Source organism: Melozone crissalis, unplaced genomic scaffold, assembly GCF_028551555.1.
Source record: "Melozone crissalis strain CALT ecotype California unplaced genomic scaffold, PUWL_Pcris_2 ptg000013l_1, whole genome shotgun sequence".
NCBI lineage: Eukaryota > Metazoa > Chordata > Aves > Passeriformes > Passerellidae > Melozone > Melozone crissalis.
In genome coordinates, this window is record NW_026535791.1 from 47,325,200 (window position 1) to 47,352,268 (window position 27,069).

A 27,069-nucleotide genomic window follows, 5' to 3' on the forward strand; every position below is an offset into this window, starting at 1 on the left:
GGGAGATAACAGTGATTTCACAAAAACTAATAGTATTTTCCTGTAAATCCAAACCACCACCTGGAAATGACTATTTGATGCTTGCATATGTAGCACTTTCTGTGGGAGCACATTTGGCAAAATGCTGAGAACCAAAATTATCTATATTTTATCCCAGCACTTTTGCCATCCTGGGCTTTTTCAAAAGACCACAAGAAGTGGTTCACCCCCTAGCCTCAGCTGTGCTAGTTAGATGTAGATGTCAGGTGGGAACCCAAGGTAACTTTTACAAATTTGATTCCTCAACAACATCATTTTATGTCTTTTCAGCTGCCCCACTCACCTCAACCACATGTTGGTTCACAATCTGGAGGTCATTTTACCCTATGGCTAGGGTAAAAGACAGTTTTATTGGTTCTCTGATCAGATTTTGATAGAAAAATTACAGATAGTAATTTTTGATAGTAATCCTGTGTCAGGAACTGAGTTTTCAATACAGCAACTCATATCCTTTAAAAAAAATTTCTCCATATGTCACGAGGAATGGGTCAGGTTTTATTGAAAAAAGCAATAGAATCCTTTAGAATCCATCCTTGCCCATTTATGTCTACAGGTGCACAAAACAGACCTAAATTTTTGTAAAATATGTAAACACACAGGGTTTTTTGGTGGTTTTTGGGGTTTTTTTTGCCTTCCATATCCAAATGCCTGAAGCAATCATGTTCAAAGTTTACCATCTGGCTGATTAAAGGCACAGAAGGTTTTGTCCAGAAAGCTGGGAATCCAATAAATTTATGAACTGATGAAAACAGGGTTCAGAGCAGAAACCCAGAGACAACCATAATTGAAGCATTCTTTCACAATTAATGAATTTGTGTAGCTAATAACATAGATGGGATCAACAGATAGATGTTGGTCCCTTTTAGAACAATTCCTATTCAAGACAACATATAAATACACATAACCATCAATAAATGTTACAGCTACTGACCCTGACAATCTCAATGTCAATTAGCAATCTTCGTTAACATACCTCTAGATTGGAGTCAGGGGAGTGGCAATTACAGACTGACTTGCTGGTATCTATCTTTTTATGACATTTGCTGTGCTCAGCAAAGCTGTGTGTCTCCATACAGAGCAAAGCTGGAATATGCAGGTATTTGGTCAACTAAATAAAAGCCATATCCCCTGGGGGAAGTAAAAAGTTTGGAACAGCTATCAATGCAGACAAAAGTTAGTATTTCCTTTATTACATACACAGAGAAATCCACGTTAGCATATAGTAAGGACTGGGTTATTGTGGCTGCACATACATGTGCACAAAGAGAAGCACAAAAAGAAGGAATGCAGAGCTAATAATTGGGATTTGTATTCTAATTTATTCTCTCCACATAAAAAGAAGAAATACAATGCTGATGGCTCCCTGTTTTTCCCATACACAATCTATCCACGCTGTTTGCCTGCAAAGAGGAGAGGCTACCTTTGTTTCATGTGCATCTGCTCTTGCTACAGTACCCAAATGCTCCTTTGTTGAGCCGGCAGCAGGAGCGCACGGAGGTGTAAGGAATCTAAGACCCCATCCTCGACTTTTTATCGCCTCCCCGGCGGGTTACACACGCAGCACAATGCAGTCATTAAAAATAGTTACACATGAAAAGACCCGGTGCCTCATCAGCTCCCTGATGTGTCACTTTGCTGACGGACATGCAGCAGTAATTGCTGCGATAAGAAATTTGTCTTTTTGTCCTCTTCACACCCCTGCCCGTGCACTCGGAAGAAAGGGGGACCGGCAATCTCTCTCCTCGCATCCTTCCCCAATAACCCACGGGGATATCAAACAACCCTCTCCTCCTCTCTGCACCCTTTGTTTAAAGCGACACCTCCAAAGATGTGTTCTGTGGGTAGTGGAGGGGAAGGGGAAAAAAGGGATATTTACTTACAGAGCAGCGGCGGGCAGTTAATGCCACCTCCTGGAGCGGGGACAGGGGGTCACATCCATTAACAAGAGCGCCAAGCGCACCCTGGCCCGCCCGCAGCCGGAGCTGTGCAGCCAGCTGGGGCTTCCACTGCCTGCGAAGAGCGGCTCCGCCGAGCGCAGCTCTGCAGTCAGCCAGTGTGGAAGGAGGCTGCTGCCTTCCCCAGCCTAGTGAAACCCCTCGCTATCATTTTACCATATAAGGAGACAAAAGCATCGGAGACTCTCATTCTTTGAGGCGCTCTGCAGCTGGCATTCGACACTTTCTCTATTCCAAGGGTGTCAATGCTTCCCCCTCCTAAACATCTTGTCCTTCTTGGCCCCCTTCCTAAAATAAGGCTCCCTCTCCCCTCCTCCAGCCTTTGTTTCTCTAAACCCCTGATGCTTATTAATCACACAGTTTTGCTAAATCCGAGAGCTCGCTCTTTGCACGAGGAGAGGTTTTACAGCAACTCAAGCCCCAATATTTGCAAGGCTCTTCACCTGGCTGAGATAATAAAGTCCTTGGTTAAAACAGGTATGAGGCTTTGTTGGCTTTGGTCATTTTGCCTGCTGAGTGTCTTGCCAAAGAAGAGTGAAACAACCTGTCTCTCTTCTTTGTGGAGAGGTGCACATCTTTACAAAGATCACGTGTGCAGGCATTTCTTTATGAGCATTCAGACACCAGTCTAATTTCTCTCCACCCTTCTTTCTTGCCAAGCTTCCCCATAATCAGGAGGAAAACGAACAAAAGAAGGGGAAATCAGTGAAACCAGAACCAACCATCTTTTTCTAAGAGAAAGCCAAAGGAACAGATTGTCTCAGCACATGCTCAGTACCCAGTCGAGAGCCTTGCCAGTGTGCGCATGGTAAGAAGAGGGGGAACTATTAATCCTACTATATCAGGAACTACTTTTTCTGCTACAAAATCCAATTTCATTTATCAACCACTCTAGCAGAGACACATTCTGCCAATCAAAACAATGAGGGTCCTGGGAAACCTCCCAGAGGGAAGAATTTGGATCAGAAGCACATGGGAGAGCTGCTCTCTGCAGCTTGAGGGGTAGGCTGGGGAGGCATTGCAGGGTAATTCTTCAGTAATGACTGGTGCTTGCCAAAGGGAGGTGCTTTAATATGAATGCTTTCAACCTTAAGGGAAACCAGGAGGATAAATATGTAAAGCCCATTGTCCCGAGAGAGCCTTGCTGTTGTTTTGTATGCAGAAGATGCCAGGCAGTCCAGTTTTGGGTACTGGGTTCTGGCACAGTGCCTGAGCAGTGGTGTAGATGTGTACATGGGTTAGATCACAGTTTCTCCTGCTGAAGAAACTTGTGCCAGAACCCTGCCCTGTACTTGCAGTCCTCTTACGCACCCAGATGTAGTCAGATTTGGAATGGGGGTGAAAGGTGTCAGTTGGCCTCAGTGTTACTCCAAATCTAGGAAAGCAATGGTTTTAAAATGGTGGGAAAGGGCCATTCCTAGTTCTTCTATCAAAAGATGTGAGTTATTTTGATGGCCAGCAATGATCTGTTTGTCAGTTGATTCAGCCTTTGCCATTGAGTTGTCAAAAGAGGCATCATGCCCTGGAGGGCTGAAAATGGGCATACAGGATTAAGGATGCCATGGCAATTAAATCTGATTTAAATCAAAGCTGCTGCACTCCCCAGACACATGGGGAGTCCCTGACTCTTCCCTTGAATTTGCAGTGGCACTGTAAAATGAATTAAACCAGGGAGTGAAAATTTTTCATTGAACCCATGAGCTACCTTGGAGCTGCACCTATATCTTGGGAGAGCTCCTGGTTGGGTTTCCAGCCCCATCAGTGAGTTCCTGGATGTCCTTGGAGACATTTCATCTCTCTGTTTGTTAGTTTCACTGTCTGTAAATATAAAGCTCAGGACAGCCAAACTCATGTGTAAGTTGCTAGGAAATTTACCAAGAATTAGCTAGAGTAATAGTTTCCCTCTTTTAGGTTAAACTATTGCACAGTGGCAACAATAATAATTTATTTCCACCTTACTTACTGTTCTTACCTCAGCTCTGATTTAGTAGTGTACATAAAAAAAGGAAAAAGGCCTTCAAGGTAATTAGAATTGGGCTATTTGATTCCAAACTTTTCGAAACAAACTAAATATTCTGAATGTGTTGATTTTTTCAATTTCCATTATATTCTTAGTTCCCCATCTGTCCATTGGCAACTACTGCAGCAAGTCTGACAGAGATTTTTCGATGATCCCTGTGGTCATACAAGACAAGTGTTTCTCACCATTATAAGTTTAAATATATACTGGCTCCAGCTGAAATGATTTAGTTTATCTGACTTAAGGAAGATAAGGGAATTTTTGCATATTTTAATATAACACCTCTGACTCCTTGAAGGCAGAAGAGCCTCTGCTGATTTAAAACCCATTGGTTTGTGGGCTCACTATGGGACTGGACACTCAGCAGCCACATCACGACTGTGTGGGGCTGTGAAAGGGATGGGGAAGGTGATCAGGCAGCACCTCCCCTTATCCCAGGATGAGGTGTATGCACTCCATCACACACTGCTAGGGAAGATACAGGGAATTCAGACCCCTTACCGCCCTTCAGGACCACTCACTCCAGATTTATCTGGCAAGTAAATATCCATCAGTGATTGGTAGCCCTTCCCAGCCTCTTTCCCACCAGACTCAAATTCAACAGGTGTGAGTGGGTGGGAGAGCCACAAATTTCATTAATTTTCAGAGAGATGGGGAGGAAAGGATAGAGGTCCTTTCACTAACAAATTTATTATGTAACCCACTTCTTCTTTTTCAAAAGGTATATTTTATATTTTATTTTTAGTTCATTGGTTCTCTGAAGAACCCAGCAGAGATCAGGCATCTTCAAGGCTTCAGAGGAGTCATGGCAATGAAAACAGGGGCAGTGCTTCCAATAGGGGCCTAAACCAAGAGTGGAAATGCAAGTTCCACACATTGATTTAGAAACTTATCCTATGGTTTATATTTTCCTCATGGGTATAGCATTTGCATAGCATATATTGCTTGTTCTTCAGTGGTGTGTGTGTTTAACAGGTTAATTCAACATGTAGAATGCTGTACCTCCATTTGGGTATAACAGGTGGAAATAGTACCATTTTCATATCAGGATTTCTCAATGATTTTACTAAGCCTTCAGAAGTCTCACTTCAGCTACTGGGCTGATGCTGGAATAACCATAATTTCAGCACTTATCTCCTTTTCTGGCTGAAAAGAATGAACAAAGAAAAGTAGTGGAAAGAGACAGCTGGAAGTGGAGTATTTTTATTTCCCCCAGTTTGAGACATGAGAAATATAATGTCTCCGAGAGAGCAGGGGAGGGGAAAATACACACTTTTAGGTTTGAAAATGGCTAAGCTACTGGCTGATTCCTTACTCCACCAATTTATCCTGGAAACTGTTAAGTTCCTTTATCACAATTCAACTAATCCCCTTTTTGATGCTTGAATCTGTGTAACACAAGTTTCAATTGAATATGAGAGGGTGCGTTTAGGAGAGCTGCTATTTTTGGCACTAAGACTTAGGAAGGAGTGTAGACTAGTGCAGAGGTTGCATTTTAGTTCATTAAACCTAAAATAACAGCTAGGCAATATTAAATCTTCCTGAAATTTCATACTCATAAAATGCTCACAGATATGTATTTTCCCTAACAACATGAGGAATTTGCAAAGGATAAAAAGATATTTTCAGCATGTATTTTCTTTCCCAATTCAGTTTCCAAGTCAAGATTTTGTGCAATATTCTGATCTTCCTTTATTCCCCTAGGAGACTTGAGCCTCAAGTAGAAAGACACATCAGGTAAGAAGTATCAGAGTTTCACATATTCTGATGAGGGAACTACAGACATGTTTGGATAACCCATTAAAACCACCCCAGCCAAGGCAGATAGAGAAAGTCTGTCTGCTTTTGGATGATGTAAGACTTCTACTATTGATGTTTAGCCTAAATCAATAGTGATTTAGAAACTCCAATCTAATATGTAAAAAAACCCAAAAACTTCCATGTTTACTTTCTTAATACTTTATAGTTTTCACATGCAGTGTTGAACAATCTTCTTCAGTAATTTAGAGAAAGGTGCCATGGTTCAATAGCATCAAAGAACTTCTGTTTTTCATAGGAAAAGTTATCTTTAGAAGGATGATAAGATGCTATGAGACTCAAATACAAGCGTGTCTCCGTAATCGCAGGGTCTGACGTAGAGACGAAAGCATTTTAGACCATTATGGTCAGTTTGGACAAAGATTTCATTAATTTTTTAAGTTAGACAGGACTTTTGAGCTAGTTAGCCCCAGTTTCATTCAGGAAAATCTATCTCCTGAAAGAGATGTCCCAAAGTGAATATGGCAGTGAGGCACCTGTGGTCTGTCACTTTCTGTGTAATTGCTCCCATACCCTTCTCTCTGTGGACAATTGAGATGTAGGAGAAGGCTTTCAATGGATGACCCAAACAGAAAGACAGCTGTGTCCCTTTTTCTGCTGCTTTCCTCTCTCCCAGCTGAGTACAAACAGCTTTTATCACTGATGTGCAGAGGAACATAACTTGATCACAGAGGAGAAGTGTAGTGGTGCTTGAAGAAGCAGACAGAACACCAGAGGAAGCTTAAAGAATCAACCCAGGGCTTAAAGGAATGGTATCCGCTAAGGAAAATCCCCCTTGTTGTCAGATGAGTTTCCAAAAGCTTGCAAAGCTGAGGCACCACATTACAGGACTGACAGGTCATTCACTGGACAAGCAGCATTGTCAGAAAATCCATCCCAGGACCTCGTGGATTAAAAAGAAGCCACACAGGCCCTTGCAGGATAAGGGCAGCCCATTAAACAACTCCCCAGGCAGTAGCTGCCTGTACCATGTGGGGCAGCCACCCTGAGCTGCCCTCACCAGGCTGTGAACTGCATGAAGAAATAATGAAGATCTGCAACAAAGAGAGTGGAAGACAACAATTCTTATGGAATACAGTCTTTTCCCTATTTTCCCTAGCATTCTTTCTCATTCTCTTCCTCACAAAGGGACAGATGGTGCCTTTACTTTTAAGGAAACTATAGTGAAACACTTTGGTCTTTGCTATCTTCACATTTCTTTGGCTTCTAAGTGTTCACTAAACCCCTCAGCTCCACGGTTTGTTCATCTGTAACCAAGGGTAGAGACCTTGGTGGCATGTTTGCAGAAGTGCTTTGGGATAGAGAGATCACTTCAACAACAGGTGAGGGGTCTTCATATAACTCTAAATGATAATAGTGCAGGGACCTGTGCAGAGGAGCTCTTGCTTCTTTCCTTTCCTCTGGATTCAACTTGACTGCCATGTGGGGCCTGAATATGACTGATGGGAAGAGCCTTTTGGGTTTCCCTGCAGATGGAATCTGGGATGTCAAATTACTACAGAGGTTGCAGTAATTGCTGGTCTTCTGAGCTGGCAAATACTACCCCTTAATTTAGGATTTATTAATTTTCATATCATCACGATTTATCTTTCCCTATTCTAGATGCAGGAAACAAACACACTGTGATTGTTCCAAGAAATTAATGACTCTGTGTTTCTGAGAGCACCAGAGACCTGCTATTCTGTAAAAAACAGCTCCCATTACCTGTGGTGCTCCCAGCAGCATACCTCAGCATTTTTAGGCAAAATCCCCTTTCAAAGTCTCTCTCCCTCCCACTGCTCCGCTGCTCATGGCTTCTTCTCCAAAACCTTACTTCTGTCTAATCTGCTTCTGCTCCCCTTAGCACTTTTTCTGCCTGCACTCCTGATCACCCTACACTGTTATCACCCTCTGGAAATAACCAACAGCAACATTTGAGACTACCATTTCCCTTTATCAGACAGCCAGAGGCCTCAGGAACTTCTGAGCAAAGACAGGTTTGAAAAACTGAGCAGCTGGCAGACACCTTAAGAACTTACCTAACTAATTTCCAAGGCAGAAGTGACAATGTCCAAGTAATTTCTGACAATCTCTGTCTAATTTGCCCCTAAAGATTAACAGTAGGACTCCACAACCTCCAGAGAGGGAGGGAGGGAGGGAAGGAAAGGAAGGGAGGGAAGGGAGGGAAGGAAAGGAAGGAAAGGAAGGAAAGGAAGGAAAGGAAGGAAAAGGAGGAAAGGAAGGAAGGTTTAGACTGAAGTTTTCAGTCTAACATTCGTGCTTGTAAAGGATGAATAGTGTCAGGAGAACTTGTCATTTGTAGTTATTCAGATCACACCATAGCAATATGAGAATCACTGAAAGAAGGGTTCCTCCAATTTGTTATGCTGCTCTTGAGAAATATCTTGGGAAGAAAGTGAGAAAAGAATGAAATGATATCCCTTCATAATACTCTGCCAGCCTCCAGCAACTTTTGGCTTGGGGATTTCTTAACCTGGAGGCAGTATTCATACTGAATATCACTTTCATGAACTTGCAGTTCCCTCCTGATTGCCTGAAAGAAAATTCACAGTTTCCAGCAGGCTAAGATCAAAGTTGATGAGTAAGTAGCTCTACTCTGTGTAGCTGAAGAACCATCTTCCTTATGTTAATTTTGAACATATTACCTACTAGCTTCATCAGAGGCCTCCTAGGTCTTACCTTTGGAGATATAATGAGAAACTTTATCTTTATTCTTATGCTACAGGCTGCTCATGTCTTTGTCAATCTTTATCATATCTCCCCTCAGCCATGTCTCCTAGGCCAGGGAGTCCCAGTCTGCCTGTTCAGTCTGTATAAAAGGCACTTCTCATGTTTTATCATTCCTCCTCAAACTTTTTCAACATGACAATTTAGTTTTTCAGGTGATGTGGCCAAAACTTTAACATTCAGTTTGCTTTTTGGCTGCGTATGTTCTGTTATTTTTGGAGTTTTTTTGTAAACCTATATAACCTCTACATTTCACACCCAGCTAAACATTTCAGAACCATTACTTTATAGCTAAAGTTCTATTTCCCCCCATGTTCTCTGTTTTATGCTTATCTACATTCAGTATGAGATGCTGTTTTAGTGGCCACTCATCATTTTGCCTAAGATCCTTTTTTCTCATCTGGTTTCTCAGTCTTAGAAGAATTCCCACTAATAATGTCCTATTAGTCTCTTTACTGTAAAACCTATCTTTCAATTCATTTTATGCCATACATGCAAATATCTCCCCTCTTATCCTATTACTGCTTAGGTGTTTTTAAGTTTTTTTGGTCAGAGCCCTTATTGGATACATGGGAAATGACAAATAGGCAGATGCTGTCAACCAAAGATCTCCTTTATCTCCATGCTGTTCATCATCTTAGGGGAACATGATGGATTTGAAGAACATGATTTCTCCTTACCAAGGTATATTGAATTTCTCATAATGTATCATATTTACCCATCTTCTCTACCCTAGTAGTGATTTCTACTAAATTTGTCAGCCTTACCAGGCTCTATTTCTCCCATTTTCTCTTGGAAGAATTTGAAAAGGCTGATGCTGTACTGGATACATTCAGGTGCTCAGTTCTACATCTGTTTTAAATAAGAGACCATGGACTATTACTTTTATTTCAGCTAATTCATCCTTCAGTCCCTTTAAATCTGTTGGATGAACACCATCTGGTTCTAAAATTTTCTTCCTATTAATTTTGCTTATTTGCTCCATACCTCTTCGACAGACACTTCAGCTTGAAATAGATCCTCTGGAAATACCCATAAGGAAGCATTCTGCTGCAGGAAACTCTCCAAGTTCCTTACAATGAAAACAGGAGCAAAAAAAAAGAGATAATTTTGCCTCTTCTGTTACAGTCATCTCTTGCTCAAGGACTGGTTATCTGCTGCCCTATCATTCCTCAAACCCTTCAACTTGCCTAATATTCAAAAGAGGCATACAGTTGCAAATCACTTCCCAAATTACTTCAGACTCATAATATTTTGATGTAAGTAGAAACAGTCACTCTTTCCATTCTGACCATGACTGGGAACGTCTTGTTTTGTAGAAAGATCCTTCTGTATGGCAACAGTTATTTTTCTTCTCAGCTACTGTTTGTATATACTACAGATAAACTGAGAGGGTCTGAGATGTAGGCTCAGACATATATTATGATTGAGTACATGAACTTAGATTGTGCACTTTGAAGTAGAGTCCTTGCTGTTGATCTTCTTAGGCCTCTGCTTACTTTGAACCCTATAAGTGCTCAGGCCCTTTAAATAATAGGATTAAAGTAAACCTTTGGTTGCTGATGTGAATTTCATGTCTACCACTTCACACAGAGCTGAAAAAATATACCATCCATTGTCAGCCTGATAGCAATATGGATTGTGTTTGTTCCTGCCAAGTTTATATTCTCATGGCTGTCTAGTGGACTTGCTGTCTTAATGTGAGTGAAATTCAAATGTTGTGAGTAAAACGAAAGAAAAACTTGTACCAATGGCTTGTCTTGAAGATGAAGTGTCTCTTGCTGGAAGATAAGCAATTTCTATGAATCATTAGAGAGGAGTCAGAACTCACATTATGAAGAAGTCATTATCCCTAATGCTTATCCTTTTTCTTATCCTTAATGTCTAACCATAAAGTCCAGTGAGTCCTGGCTGGGTTGCTACAATGCAAATGCCTGGCATGACTGAGCACTGCCCATCTGTGTGTCCCTAAAGAACCTGTCTGTAGGGGGGTAGAATATAAGTAAATAAAGGTAGTAGAGAAAGTAATCTTACCCCTTAAAGAGTTGCAGCTGGGTTAATTATTAAAGATTAGGAGCAGGCCTGACTTTAACAGGCCACAGCTGTAGCCAATAAGAAGAGTGCTATAAAAGAGTGAATTGGCTGGTTGAGAAGGGAACTAGAGTTAGTTGGCTGCTATAAGAAGAAGGAAGAGGCAGTGCTCTGAGGAGATGCCTGTAAGAAACATCAAGGAGGTAGGAAACTCTTGCATAAGGAGACAACAATACGGAACCTTTGCAATATAATGACAACCAATGTTGACTCCAATGTGATTCCGGAAAAAGGACTCAAATACTAAACTATGTGACCCTGCAGTGATTTGGAAAAAGGACTTAAGTATTGGCCAATGTGATCCCGTGGTGATTTAGGAAAGAAGACTTAAACATTAAGCGATGTGATCCCATGGTGATCTGGGTAGAGAACTGAAAGAGGAAGGAGAGAATTTGCTAAAGCAACTGTAAGAACTGGAAGAAAATAGTTCTATTATTCAGTACAATGTGTTTATTGATTGATAAAATATATCAATTGCAGCTATTGAAGTTTGTTAAACATGAGTATAAAAGTTTTTGAAGATAAGTACTTTGTAAACTGAGAAAAGCTGTAAAACTGAACCAACACTCAGAAATATATGTATATTCATACTATAATATGTTGTCTGAACTTTTGTATAACTCTTAGTTCTAAATGAAATATCTGAATGTATCATAATGTAACTTATTTGAGCATGTCCTTCTAGGAATGCTGCAACTCTGTAATTAAAAGAAAAAGGGGGAATTGTAGGGGGATAAAATATTAGTAAATAAAGGTAGTATAGAAAGTAATCTTACCCCTTAAAGAGTGGCAGCTGGGTTAATTATTAAAGATTAGAAGCAGGCCTGATTTTAACAGGCCACACCTGTAGGCAATGAGAAGAATGTTATAAAAGAGTGGGTTGGGTGGTTGAGGGGAACTGGAGTCAGGTGGCTGCTGTGAGGACAAGGAAGAGTCAGTGCCTGGAGGAGTTGCCTACAGGAAACACCAAGAAGGTACAAAACTCTAGCAATATGGAACCTTTGCAATGTAAAGACAATAGAACTATGCAATATAATGGCAACATTTAACCTGCGCTCACACAAATTCCTGACTAGGGCTCATGTGCTGGAGCTGAAAAGTACAACAGAGTCTGCTGTGAGAACTTCCCCTCTGTTGTTGTTCTGTACCAAAAGTGCCATTCTGTATCTCTCTCTGTATGATAATTAGTGTCCTGCTGCCTTCTACACCCAGTGCTGGAGGCAGGGAGATGTGTTGCAATGGAAACCATGCACAGGGAATTAGGATACCAAGCATTTAAAAAATGGGATCAATAACAGAATAATGGGCTTCTGTGTGATGGCATCTATGGCTTGCAGGTATTTCTGTTTTCATATGGTAATCTTGAGGCATGTTGGGCTTTGCTTCCCTAGCCACAGACTGCCAAAAAGGAGCACTAGTCAATGCTGCCAGTGCTTCCCTCCTACAGGAAGCACGCAAATTTCTAGGAAGACCTTGGTGAAAATCTGTTCAGCTTGACAGGGAATATGCTGACCTGAAAGCCTACTAGCTTTGTTTATGTAGTGTGTGAGACAGCTTCTGTCCCCACTTCTGTGCTCATTTTATTCTCATGACAAAGCACTTATTTCCCTTTTTAAAGGAGAGTTTTACTCCAATTTGTTGTGATATGGGAGTTCCACAGACACTGTAGGAAAAAAAAAAATATTATAAAAGCGAACCTGAATAAATGGCTTCATAAAAATATTCTTGAAAATATGAAGTGAAATTGATGGAAAATATTTTTTCTTCTAGCTCTTTCATTGTCACTAATTCTTGGTAAGCATGTTTTAACAGTAGCTAGTGAATCAACCTGCAGCAGAAACTTTTTGAGTTTTCTGAAGTTGATGAATCCCTTTGAAATATCTGTGGTAGTCCTCCTTCTATGTTTGTCAGAGGGAGTTGAGCAAAACCAGGCAAAATTTCTCCATCTGCTTTTGGAAAAGCTAGGACTGTGCAGTATGACCTATGCTTCTCAAAGCTGATCAGTGTAAGATGATGAACACTGTTGAAACAGCCTGAGATTTATTAGCATGAAACTGTACTCACTGTGATATAAAGCCAAAGATAAAATATTGCAGTCAGTAATAATTCATCTCACTGAAAAACAACTGTGTCAGAGTGTCTGTGGTTTGGTTAGACAACATACAAAGAAGGAAAAATATGCAAATGCAATTTTGTGTTACAAATCTACACAAGTTTAGTACTATTAAAATTAGGATGAAAAGAAAGAGATCTGGGTTTTGTTAAAATAATCTGTGGATGCGTCTGAGAGAACTCCCATTGATATCTGTGGGGCCAGGATTTTACCCCCAAGTCAGTATTCACATCCACTTCCTTCTCTGGTTTTCTTCTTTGTAAAATAGCCTTTTACATTTTCTGTATTAAAGAAGTGTTTGAATGAGGCTGCCCCCTCACAGCCTCTTGCCAGCAGCAGTCAAAGATCTGCCTTGTTCTGATGGTTTGCTGTTTGCAAGGGAAAAAGTAAAGTTATTCATCCATTAATCATATTTTTTAAATGCTAGGTAAGAACAAAGTATTATTGTTGGAGATTGCCTTTAGAATGGCTTCACTTTGGAAACAGGCTTTGGGTCTTTTTGTTTAATTTCACTTTTAAATTCAAATCCCATGAAAGATCACAGCATTAGTATGTATGTTTCTGTATTTTGTTCTAGCTAAAGACTTTTGGCCAACAGAGTTTTTTTAAAAAGCTAATGCTTTGCTGTACATGATTGGAATGCTGCTTCTGTTTCTTGTTTTTAAAAGGGAACACTGTCAATACACCAGTGGCTGCAATATTTTAACACTTAGTGCCCAGCCAGGATGATTTTCTCATTTTTATTGTTTTAGCCTGAGGCTAAGAAGATAGGCAAAGAATTTGAGGACATGAGAATTTCTAGCATGTGAGAAGTGAGACTACTCTATTAAAAAACACCAGTTTTGTACACAATTTCTTCACTGCACAGTTTACTGTGGAAGCACATCTGTTTAGCTTAATAGCAAGATCTTGTAGTAACCAGATGAGTGAAGGCAGCTGCCATGTCCCACTGGTGTCCCTCTAAAACACTGCAATCTCTGGTGGGACATGCTGCCTTTGGGCTCCAGGTAACGGGAAACTCATCTCAGCAGTGCTGGGGAGCAGAAGATGGAGCTCTGTGCTGATCTGACCTGACCATGGGCAGATGGTTATGGCTGGGAACAGGGAAATGTGAGGTGCTGGCTGCAGGGTCTGGAGCCTTCCAAGGCATCCACATGGGGAGAGTAAGCTCCAAGAAAAGTGCATGTGCAGGTAATTTGGTATTTTACATTATTTTATTCTTCCACTTAAGTTATGTGCTGTTCTTGACATGAAAGTTGGAGCAAACATGTCCCTAAGCATGTTGTCTCAGCGCTATCTACACTGACTGCCACAGCCCACACCAGCACAACCTGGAAAGCTAAGCCAGACATGACATTACCTGAGGACATCAACCATGGCAGTGAGTGCCTGTCACAGGTGAGGGTGGATACATGGGGGCATGTATGATTTACTCATAAATCAAATAGGACACCAGGGTGCTTCCAGGCACTGAGATTCACTCACCTATGCTGGTCTGCTGACCAGACACATAGGGCTCTCCCTCCTGGGCAAGGCCTAAGAGCAAATCCCATCCCTAGGATGTTTTTGGATGTATTCACTTGATTTCAGAGGCCATAGGTGTGTAATGGCCTGGGCATGGCCCCAGGGCTGCATTTACCCCAGGACAGCCCTGGGACCAGACCAAAGTGCTGCACCAATAGCACCAATGTGAGCACCACCTCTCACTTTCAGTCAGTGCACGTACAGTGGCTTTAGACCAAGTAATCATCTGACCTCCTGCCTTTGAAATCCTCACCTAGGATCTGACCTCAACCCCAAGCACTTTGAAGTGGGCTGTGCTTTCCTGCAAGCACTGGCTTTGGCTCAGGTCCTGCTCCTCAGGGTACCCGGGACCTGAGATCCTGTCAAAGCCCATGAAGCACTCAGCATCTGAAAAAATCCTTTCTTTCATTTAACTTCTTGAATAATGGAATAGTAAACAAACTCTAGTGCAATGTGTGACAGCTTTAGCTCTTAGGCTGAAAGTAAATTAGTATTTTTTACCTTTGTGTCATATTTTGTGATCCTTGGATTTAAAAGCTTATAAGGTTATAAAAATATTTATAATAAAAATGTGTCTGTAAATGCATACAAACAAATGTATGCACATGCACAAATATTCTTATTTTTCCTAAGAGGCATTCTTTTATTGGCTTCATTCGAAAATTAATGCTCTCATGAGATGAGGTTATAAGTAATTTAATACAACAATATCCTGATAATTGGCATTTGGCAGTTATTGCTACTGCTATTTTACAGGCTAGTTTTGATGAATTCCTCTTTAACACACAGTTATGATTCAGTGTTTTGCTTTCTTTTTCCTTTTCCCTCAGCCGCTGTAATCCATAGCAACTAATTGTTTAAAACATGAAATCAGAAAGCATCACCTGCAATTTTCCTTTTTTTCTTTCATGACCACTAGAAAATGGTCTGAAAGGGGAAAAAGAAGAAAAATGTTCCTTCTGCCTGGCCGCTTTTTTCCCCCCACTATCTATTCATTTTCCAAACATGCAACATAAAGAAGAAAATGCTGATAGAGGGGGAAAAGCCTCCAAAAACTAATGAAAAGCTTTCTGCCTGAAGCAATTCAGTTTGCTATACAAACCAGGGAAGTGTCTATAGTTAGATATGGTTGTGTTCCTCGAGAACATGAAAACATGACAGTCTATTATTAGAGAAGAAACTAAAGAGCAGCTGTTGGTTAGCACCTGGTTCCCAACAGTAGGCAGGGAATACAAAGAGAGACTCTCTGTGTGCCCTGGCAGCAAGAGAGGAACAAGCAGCTTAAAGCCCACTCTTCCCCTGAGAAAGCAGTGCTCCCCTCAAGAGGTCAACACAGACCCCTGAGCGAGAAGTGATGGAAAATTACAGGTGGAAAGGAGAAAAGGGCTCAAAAGACAGTGAAAACCAAAACAAGGCACTATCTTACCTTGCTGCAGCCCAGTGCTGCCTCTGCTCATGAGTCTGTGAACAACAGAGGACAGGACAGCCTTGCCTCTTTATTGGATTGCCCAAACTGTGTGTTTCGTAATTAGACAGTTGGGCATCCGTGCTGTGGGTGAGCTATAAATATAAATCTCCAAAGCAGCAGCCATGGGCAGGAGATAAGGATGCAGCATCTCTGTGCTCACCAGCCTTTTAAGGCATCACAGCTAGAGCTGCATGAGGGCCCTGATGGAAAGGGCTGTTGTGCTCTTGAGCAGTGCCAGCCCATCACTTTGCTGCATTTGGGAGTGCCTTCAGGAGGTGCTGCAAGGCACCCTGAGAAGATGGTGATATTTCAGGGCTCAGTATTTTGTCTGAGATATGAGCAACTCTAATTTATCAATCAGATTATTTGTCAGGCCTTTGGGATTGACAGAAACACCTTAAGAAGTGCTGACTGCTCTGTGGATGTCACAAACTCCAACCCTCCTTCATCTGTCTGTCTGTCCACGCCAGGTGTGCAGCCCTGTTGCAGGGTAGTTTGTATCTTGTGTCCTGCCTTGGTTTTGCCCCGCACCTCCTCGTGCAGGAAGCTGTAGTGCCACCTCGCTACAAAAGACAGCAGCTTTAGAGATGAGCCTGAGATCACAAAGTAAGTCTGTGCTGGCAGCAGGACTGTAGCTCATGGGTGAACTTTCTGCTCAGGGCTTGTTGCACCCTTCCTGCTGCAAGGTAAGTGTGGTGCTGGGTGAAGGGAACACTGGTACATTAAAAAAAAAAGAGCAAGATGTTTGAGGTGGGAAAAAGCTCTTCTAGTAGCTCCCATGGGGACAATCTTGCTGGCTGGGGAGGAAAACCTGTCCAAGCAAGGCTCAGTGTACAGGTGGGGTTACAGCCTCCTTACCTCCTTGCCAATATTGGATCCATCTCTGCATTTCAATGTACTTCTACAGAGAAGGGTGTAGCAGAGACATGGTCCTTGGTACAAAGTTGAACTGTTCCGAGGGGAGGAAAAGGAAAAGCTCTCTGTAAGATGGTGTGGTGAAGAAATAACATCAGGCAGACTGTGTGCAGGCAAAAGACTCTCTACAGCAATATACTCGTCTGAAGAAGTGCTGTGCTGTTGAACTGAGGTTGCAGATTGTTCCTTCCCCTGGCTGAAGCAGCAGTACTTGATGAGGGATTCAACTCCTTTGCTGATTTATTTATTACTTCCACAGTCCTGAAGCACACTTCATTCCCTTCATCTCCTGCTTCTCTCTCTTTCCTTCAGAGCCCTGATTGAGCAATAGTCCTTAGGAGAGAGTGTCACCTCCCAGCTTGTCTCTGAGCAGTTTGGACAGCAAGTGTAGGTCAAGCTGCAGAGGCTGGATGCTGACACAAACTGTGTGCCAGGCTTTTTGGCATGACAAACTGATTTATGGCTTGACATGGAGCCCAGTCAAGTTTTATGGTTTTAACTCCAAACCAATGAGAAGTGGGCATATGGGGCATTCGTCCTACCATTAAAAAGCTCGCAACAGCATGTCCTCACCCTCTGCCAAGCAACATGATTTGAAAGCCTGATTCAAGCCTCTGGCAGAAAATGACTTTCACACATCTCCTTTTATCCCTGCAGAAATGCCTAACTTCCAAGCACCATGGGTGAGGAGCATGGCCTAGAGACTTGGGTTAGGGAGATAAGAGAAATACACCACAGAATTCCTGGGGAAAGTATTGTTCATCCTAGATCTAGTGGCCTTTTGCCTCATATTTCTTTAGCTAACATGTAAACAGACCTTTCACATTTCCCAGAACAATAAACAGTTATGAAAAGCTGTTTAAGCGGCAAAAAGGGGAAAGCTAAGACATATGTTTTGACAGCTCTGGAAAGCCTCAACCTTTTCATGTTAGCCAAATTTTTTGTTTGCATGATTCAAAGGTGTGGCTGATGTTTCTTCCTGGTGTACCCAGGAAGAAACAACCTGGGTAAATGATGGTTGTCCCCTGCTCCAGTCCAGGACATTCTGGGCACTAATGACATCTCTAATCCCCAGGTGTCAGTCTGACTGCAAAACATTTTTGGATCTGGTATTCACATCCAGCAACCAGGGACAGCTTAGGGTAAATGTTGCCTTCCAGAACACTTAATCTAAAAACTTGAGAAGGTGGACTACAGATCTGCTAGTGCAAACTTTACTGGTTTTCTCGCTGATAAGAGCAAATGTTCTCTAAAGCTGGTTGTCCCACATTGTCCTGCTGGTTAAACTGTCCCAGTTTCATTTTGGGTGTCGCTTTACTCTCGAGGACCCTCAGCAGGGAAAGGACTCCTTGAAAAAGGATGCTGCCAGAAAGCTAAATCATCATCATTGTGTCAGGCCTTGATCCTGTGCTCCTGGCAGCAGGTAACAGATGAGCCACTTTCTTGAGACAGGCAGGGGAATGCCCTCACACTGAGGGAACCAGCACTTCCAAGGCACAGAAGGGTGGCGGGCTCACAGGAGAGGTATTCCTGTGGATGCTGTCAGAAGCAGAGACAGGGCCTTTATGAAAAGGGATGGGGGCTGAGGCTCTCTACCCCACAGCAGTGGTGGCTTTGCTTGGCACAGATTCCCTTGCTGTTTCCATGGGGCTGTAGCCCCAGAGCCAGCCCTGCTGCTTCCATGACTGAGGCACAGGCAGGAAACAAAGAAAGAATTTCAACCAGTCCTACTCCAAGGCAATGAGTTGTGTATGTACAATAAGAGCTGCTTTACAATCACAGAATCATTTAGGTTGAAAAAAATCTTTAAGATCATTGAGTCCAAATGTGCTTTAGAAATGGAAAGGAAATGCTGCAAGCTGTAAAGCACAGCTCCCTTGGAAACCATATCAAGGTGCCACTAGCTATCCATTGCAGTGAGGTTAGAGGTTTTGCCACTAATCCCTTGCAATCAGGATTTGTCCTGCCATTCTCTGCAAGTCACAGAAGATGCCAGAAATGTGGGCATCCAAGAAGAACATAAATTTTTAGGATAGGTTAAACAAACCAAAATCTAACCAGCTTGCACTGGTAGTGTGTTTACTAAAAGAACTCTACTAACAGATATTCATGGGAATCTGTCCTTGCTGTTCTGACATTTGTGTTCATGGTAGGTAATACAGTGATTAAAACTGTGTTATGATGTTGTTGAGCCTTTAATCTAATTTAGGGGATTTAAATGTGAGTTCTGTACATGTGATATTGACTGCCAGAAACTTAGCAGCAGAGCCAGAGGGGAAGAGGGCACCTGTGGACATTGTGCTGGTAGTCAATATTTTGCCAACCCTTCAAAGTCAGGTTCTGACAGCGAGAAAGATGGGATTAGCATTTGCTGGTATGAGCAGGGGATTTGGCTGTGCTAGCAAGACATCAGCCTGCTGGCTTCTTCTAGCCCTTCACAGCCACAGGTCACACCAGTGCCTTCCAAATTAGACACCTGCAGATAAAATTCCACACTCAGCCCTCCCCACACCTGGGGAATACCTGGAGGATCCCAGCCCCACCTCCCTCCTGGTGGGCAGCTGTCCTCATTGCCACTGTTGTGCCCGGACTGTGGAGCACAGGTGACATGTAGGTGCTTTCGTATGAAGAGCAAAGCAGGGTGATTTCCAAGGGCTTCCTCTCTGCATGATTTCCCCTTCTGCTCTGTGTTTTGAGCTGAAGCTCCAAGATGTCATTGCTGCAAAGATATGCTCAGGCTTGAGAGCAGGTTGAAGCACTCAGAGCCCTATGACCTGTGTGTTTTTCACAGATGATCTCATCAGCAGTTCACCTCTCACAGGTTTTGCCATCAAAAGCTGGCATCTGGTGTAAGCCAGTTGTCTGTGTGCTTTCTCTGGGGGCTGGAGGTGCCTATCTCTTGCTGCTGACTCACTCTGTTGGGTGAGATTAAGTTGATCTAGCCTCTTTTCTTGCTCTGAGCCAGTAGTTTGTGCTTGTGAATATATATATCCCAGAACAGTTTTCTGAATTCCCACAGGTTTTGTGTTGGGAAGTCTCTGAGACAGAAGCAAATTATATTTAATGACCTTGATGCATTTATTTCTCTTTTCTTTCCGTGAATTTCCTGCTGTTTCTGATCCCAAGTGCTTGAGGTGTGTGCTCTGTCCCAAACCCAGTCTCCACAGCTTGTACCCCTTGGGCCTGGTAGCTGTCAGAGCTCAGAGCACAGCCAGGAGTTCTTCCCCTAGCAAACAATGCCACATTTGGGTAAATGATGCAGATGAGCCTGAGTTTGAAAATTCAGACACTCAACACTCTCCAAAATCTCTAAAACCAAATTTTACATGGAAAACCTAGGAAGAGTTTCCATTTCTCTCCCTCTCCATCCTGTGTCCCACTCACACTAAGGGAGATGTACCCAGTCCCCAGGCTGCCTTTCTGTGCCTACTTAATGGCCCCATGTCTTAGGGTTCACTTTGCAGACCTGATGACACAGCACTGACAAATGAAGTGCCCTGAGTGAAGAGAAACTGAGTGGTGACTCTTAAGCCAGAGGGAGTGCTGGATGTATTTTCAGAGTACAAACAAAGTTGGAAAAGCAGAAATAATTTCTTCTTCACTCCTCAACTTATATGCCAAGCAAATATCACAGCTCACAAAAGGCCACTGCTCTCAGCAGCTGTTTCATGCCTCCATCTCTGCCCTTTCCCATTTTGGCTGAAATACTCGTTCAGTGTGCTTTAGCTGCTGGTTTTGGAACATGCTAAGGCTTCTTCAGTCCAAAACTAAATCTACCCTCATAATCCACCACAGTTAAGTCCTTAAAAAGCTAAGCAGGCTTCACTTAACAACAATAAAACCTTTTGTGGTTTGCAGTGACAAAAGGATCCAAGTGATCCTGAGTTTGAAGCAGACAAGATACGCAAACCCGGTAACCCTGAATTTTGGTGCCCTGTGCCTAATGCCTTTACCCCACTCTACCTAACTCCACCAGTGAGTATATGTGCAAAAAATTCTTTCATGACTTCTTTTAGAAGAGAGGAATTTTCTCCTGAGGTAACTCTTATCTCAGAGAAGTACAGTGCTGTGACCCCAGCAGCAGGAATCAGGAGCTGCCACTAGCAAAATGAAGAAATCAAGAGCCCAGCCTGCTTTGCCTGCCTCCAAGTATGAGGCTGCTTGTATGGATCAGGAATTTTACACTAAGCAGTTTTATTTTGGCCTGCACAAACACAAAAGCAGACTTTTGCAATAGAAACTGTAGATTGCCTTAAGCATAGGTGTAATCACCAGCCTGCCCATAATAAATAATAATAATCCCAGGTCTGGTATTAATTCATGGTGTGACCTTGGACATGTCACCCACATCCATGCTATCCAACCTGGCAAGTAAAGGCAAGTCCCAGTGTCAGACAGAGATGGTGCAAGTGCCAGGCACTTTGAAAAAAAAAATCAAATTAAGCTCCCTAGGGCTCAGGTTTCCCACTTGTAGGGGAAACTATGAGAGAGATAATTGCTTAAGAACAAGATCTGAAAAATGCAATGAGATGATACAAAAACCCCATCCCCCAGCAGACTCAGAGTTTTCCACACCTCCACAGCCAGTAAAAGGATCTTTATGTCAGGAGCCCGTTTCCCAACAAAATCTCCCAAGACTAGCTCTGATAGTTCTTTCCCGACATCTGATGCAAGTTTCATGCTAAGTGAGGGGTACAAGGTCTTGAATAGAGGTGCTTCAGCACCTCACAATCATCCTGTCTGCACCCATTAGTACATTACAACCAATAAGCTGTTCTTAGGCTATATAAAGTAGGACTTCAGATGTAAAATTCTGTGACAGTCTACTACCTTCAAAGGCACTTCCCAAAACAGCATGCAAATAAAAACTAGCTTAATGCAGCTGGAAATGAGGCTAAATCCAAAATCTTGCACAAAACTGTTTAAGCCTTGTATTGTGCCTGCACATTGTGGAGTAGGGCAGTATTCCCCTTTTTTGATAATGCCCTAATGCGAGCCTGGCAGCTCAGGTTAGCCTGCTGAATGTCGTCATGTGCAATTCGAAACAAGCACAGCGATATTAAAAAGTTGTGTTTACAAAGAGCAGCTGCTGTTGTTACAGAATGTATCCTTCCCCTGGCCACATAACCAACAGGTAACTCAATCTTTGCCAGAGTTTGCTGACAGAAGTGCAGCCTAGGGCTGCCCTGTACCTCTGAGGGTATTTAGCACAATGGGAGGAATTTCAGTGTAGAGCCCAGATTAGCCTGGATGCAAGTGCTCAGATTGATGTCCAACCTGCCACCTGCCACTGCCCCTTACCCTGATCCTGTACGTGACTGCAGCAAAGCTCAAATGCTTCTTTTCTCTTTATGTTCGGTCACTCATTTTCTCCTCCATGACATCAAAACCTCTGAAGATGATTGAATTAATGCTTCGTCTGTCTCAGTGACGTCTTTTGTGAGAGCTCATAGTGATTTCACTGGTGGATTGAAAAAGTTACATATTCTATAACTGCCATTAATTTTATGGTTGAATTTAACAGAGAACATGACATTTACCAGAAAGACAGCTCTTTATGGCACCCGAGTTAAACATTAGCTACTTCTGACATCATTTGGGCTGCTCAGAATTTTCAAAAACAATTCAAAGATGAATTATTAGCTCTATGGACATGCATTAATTTGAAAGACTTGACAGACATGTTCAGCTATTAAGTTATTGGAGCACAGAAATCAAAACCATATCATGCTGAGCAAAAACATGATGTCTCTGCTACATAGGCCTTTTCAGCCAAGACCAGCAACATTTTTACACACTGATCAAAATGCACAAATAGCTCTCCGATATTAAATTTTTGGGAAAAAAACCCCCACAGTGTCTCTCTTTTTATGCTTTAAAAAGATGCATTTACATTCAGTATGACTGAAGGACAGTGAGATTACAGTCTTTATCATACAAAATCTGCATTCTTTTTTTGCACATATCCTGACTATGAATTTGCTGACCTTTTTTTGATGCTGCCTGTATGCATACCTCAGAAAACCATCATCCAATGTAATACTAGACCACCTTAGTGTTACCATAATTTTCTGTGCATTTCATTCCATGTTCCACCACCTCTTTTCCTCTTACATGTTATGGCTGGCACACCACATGTCTCCCCTGCTTCCCTTCCCCCCCCAGACATCTGCAGTATCAGCAGTGTGGTCTTCCAACCTCTCCTCTCCACTCAAGCCATGAAAACTACAAAGTAATCTTTTGAATTGTTGCCTCCTTGCCACCACTTCTTTCCCCTCAAGGATTAACTGATATTTCCTCAAAACATCTGCCATTTATCACCTTCCCCTCATCCCCCTCACCTCCCCATTTAACCTTATTTCCCTAGAGCACTTGATTACTCTTTGTTTGCCATTGATAAATGCCCTTGCGGTATTCCTCACCTATCCAGCCCTGCACAAATGTCACATCACTTTTGGCAGAGTGTGCCAAACCAGGGCAGGAGCTGTGGCCACACAAACTGGGGCAGGAGCTGTGGCCACACAAACCAGGGCAGGAGCTGTGGCCACCCAAACCAGGGCAGGAGCTGAGACCACCCAAACCAGGGCAGGAGCTGTGGCCACCCAAACCAGGGCAGGATCTGCGTCCATCCAAACCGGGGCAGGAGCTGTGTCCATCTGTTGCAGCTGTTGTTTCTCGGCTCCTTGCCGTGCTGGAGCAGCCCCAGTCTCTCAGGCAGGAGGGCTGCAGGGAGCAGTTGAAATCCATAAATCACCCAGACATGCCAGGTATGCCCAGCCACGGCAGCAAGGGCAGTTGCTGAACGCAACCCAAGCACCTCTTGGAAAACTCTTCTATAAACAAATCTGCCATTGAATTCTTGGGCACAAATATTAAACATTCTGGGCAGAACCCTGCAGAGATAGAGATGAGAGGTTCACAGCTCTCTTTGTTCTGTGATCATGCTAAACTTGGCTCCTGCTCAGCAGACAGCAATGCTTCTGTGTTTTAGGAAGAATCTGCTCTTTTGCTAGAGTGTATTGAGAAGGTGTTTTTCTGAGTCTCTGCATGAGCCATGGGCATCACCTCTCATTTGAAATTTAACTTGGGCCTGAACAGATTCAATGGTCGCCAAATTTAGAGAAATATGTAAAGAAAGACCTCCTGGCTTTGAAGAGTCTAGAACTAAGAGAGATTAACACATAGAAAGAAAGAGATTTTTTTCTCTGCCTTGCATGTGGAAATGCATTTAGAGCATTCAGTTCTGCATATCATTTCAACAAACCCTAAGGTAAGACTGGATCCCAGACCTGAGGACTCTGACTCTGATCCTGCTCTGGTCTTGATCTTTTGTGTCAGGAAGGGTGCTGGAGACAATTTTGCCTTCTGGAAATAAAATTTAAAGAAAAACAGATATCGACTATTGACAGAGATTATGACATTCATGATAATAAGGAGGAGAAGCAAGATGAAGAGTAAGAGGAGGAGAAAGCGTGGTAGGGAAAGGCCAGGGGATCCCAGAAATACAGCTCTCAAACTATCCTTTCTGGCACAGTTGTATTAGAGGACTGAATTGAGAAGCCTTTCTCATGTGGGACCTTTGCTGCCATGATGAAAAATGACTTCCATCATCTTTCAGTGTGACTAGAGCAGTTCTGCTCCTTTTGAAACATGTCAGCAGCTCAAATTGCTCAGCTTTTTCTTGGTGGCTCTGTAAATAGGAATGCCAGGATCATATTGAGGACAACTATTCTGTATAACATTGTCGAGCCAGCATTGCTTGTGCAAAAAAAAAAAAAAAAAGTTATTTTCTAAGTCAAAACCATTTTTCACAGAGATGTGATCATGTTAACGTCAAGCAACCCAAGATTATTCCACCTGTTCATGTGACCATTGCAAGGGTATCTACAGTACTCACAAAAGAAGTAAAAACTTTTGCCATCAGAGATCAGTTTTGAAACTTTGCAAATGAGGATTTTCACCACTGTCCCATATGAAAATTAAACACAGGGACTGCTTGATGCATTGGCTAATGTGAATCCAGAATTTTGGTGACCAGATGAAAACTAAAATTGTGTTAACACAACATGGATATACGGAATATAAATTACTTTTGGTTTTAATGTTTTCCAGAAGTCTCTCATCCAGTACATCAACACCTTTGAAGGAAGAGTATGCCATCTTGGGGTATTGCATGGGCCCGGTTCATGCCAAGCACGTTCATTTCATTTTCACCCCAAAATAATTAGATTACCATTAATTCCTGTCTCAATACAGTCAAGATCTAACTAACTACATGTCTATATCTACTATGATTTTTAGATGATTCACATGTACTAGCTGGTGTTTTATTATATAAAAATTAATACAAGGAGGCTTGAATCTCGCTCTGCCTTTCAGGAGAAGCTCTCCTTCACAATCAGCATGCATGGAAGTAAGCACCAAGATATTTTGTCTGGGCAGAATAGCCCACCTATCCAGCAGGCACAAATGCTTCCCAGCTCAGGCAATGGCATGTGTGGGAGTGAAATAGCCCAGGGGAGAAAAGAGGTGTGCAAGGACATGCACACCCCATTAACAAACATCCCTTCAATGAAATACATGCTGCGGACCAGGTCTTGCTTAAAGACAAGTTTCAAGCTGAAAGGTATGTAAGCATGCTGAGAGCATTTCAACAGCATAAAACAGATAACAGAATAATCTGTCTGCAGCTCTAAGTTTGTATTTCTTTATGCACAGCTGCCTCTAAATAAGGAGATTGTAATGCTGATCTTTGGATTCCTGAATAAATTCATTCCTTACTTTATCTTCAAGCCTGTCTGGCGGTAGGGGTGATTTAAGTGTAACTGGAAAGACACCATCATTCCATTCCCATATAAACCACAATTCAGTGAAGGGGTGGACTGTTCTCCTATGAAACATACAAGACAGAGGTAGCCAGATGCTTCTTCACAAGTTGCATGAGACATTGTGAAAGTTGGTAATGAGGCTTGTAAAGGAAGTCTTCCTGGGACACAGTCTTCATCTCTGGAAAGCTGGAAAAGTGCCTCAACAAGGATCTCCATCAAGGTCAGGGTGCTAGAGTTGGCTGAATTTCATGACCTTTAGGATGCAGGTGAGGCTGCTGCAGCTCTGTGTGCATGGGTCCAGCCCGTAGTGAGGCTGAGCAATGTTCCTGATGGGCAAACACACCCATGCACACAAAACGTGCATTGCTGGTTACATGGAGCAGCACAAAAGCAGCCTGGCTGCATGCTGCCTTGGCACTGCTGGCTCCACAGAGATACCTAAACAAAAAATACTTCTTAAGCACAGAGGAATAGCTGGATCTCCAATTCTGCTTGCATAGGTAAGACCGGGTTTCCAAAAGTAATCTTGATGGATTCCATCTTGGAATGTCCAACTTGAAATGTGTAAAAGAAGCATGATTTCTAGAGAATTCAAATGCTGATGAAATTCAATCCTCTGAAAGCTTCATATTCTTACAGAACAGAATCTCTCCACTTCCCTGGAAGCACAAGTGCTGTGTTTGTCCTCAGAATCTTTGCCTCACATACTCCTGGAATTTAAATAACCCTAATTGCCATAATTTAATTAAACTATCAGTTTGAAATGTCTGAGTGTTGTATTGAGACTGCATAGAAAATATGGATGCAGGTAATTGTGTTAGCTAGGAATAATCAGACAGCTTGCAGAGTAAGAAGGGGCTGACATTAAGTGTTATCCAAGCTGACATATCCTGAGGCTATGGCATTAGACTGGTCCTCTTGTGGACTGCTGAGGCTGTAAACGTTTATTTTAAAATGGGCATCCAAGGGTGTGTTCCAGAGGATTTGTTACACTTTATGGATGCTGTGTGTATTCCCTCAATAACCACTAAAGATATTAGCCCAGCCAGTACTTGATACTGCATGAGCAAAGCCATTTCTCAGGGGGAAAGCACAAAACCTGGGGTTACTATTGGCAACATCTAGATCACGGAGGTGCTTTGAGACTAACCCCAGCTAGGGAGGCTTTGGACCCTTTAATTTATACCCAGATGGCTTTTTTCTTTACTGGCATTATGTTTATTTTCACCTCACTCAAGCAGAAGAGCTCTAAGAGAGGTGGTGGGAGTTGGACAATACTCTCCACCTCTGAGAAAGACTTATCAATCCCCTGTATTGAGCTGTGTGATTTTCACTGAGCTTTCCACTGTGCTTTAGCAGCAGAGAACTCTGTGACAGGGCTCTAGCAATAACCTTCTGCTCCATCCCCCAGGCCACTTCAGCCCTACCAAGTGCTCTCCTCATCCTCAGTGCCCAGGCAGGTGACACAGCAGATCTCATATTTGAAGTGGCAAAGCTGGAGGTGGCTTAGTGGGGAGAAAGCAGCACCACTACGTTTGCTTATCCCTTATCAACACACTTTGAATAAAAGA

The 27,069-nt window shown here is 42.5% G+C and overlaps 1 protein-coding gene across 4 annotated transcripts in view; it reads right to left on the reverse strand.

Moving 5' to 3' along the window:
• Positions 1–27,069, reverse strand: part of FHL2 (four and a half LIM domains 2) — a 143,704-nt gene that overhangs the window by 22,292 nt on the left and 94,343 nt on the right. For 2 of the 4 annotated variants that reach the window (XM_054271812.1, XM_054271811.1), the window contains exon 1: positions 1,920–2,062. The exons of 1 other annotated variant lie outside the window; for it this stretch is intronic. The gene's annotated coding sequence lies outside the window, so the exon portion shown is untranslated. Of the gene's footprint in view, positions 1–1,919; positions 2,063–15,713; positions 15,786–27,069 lie in introns of those variants that run through there. One more of the 4 variants, XM_054271814.1, reaches the window with a different exon arrangement.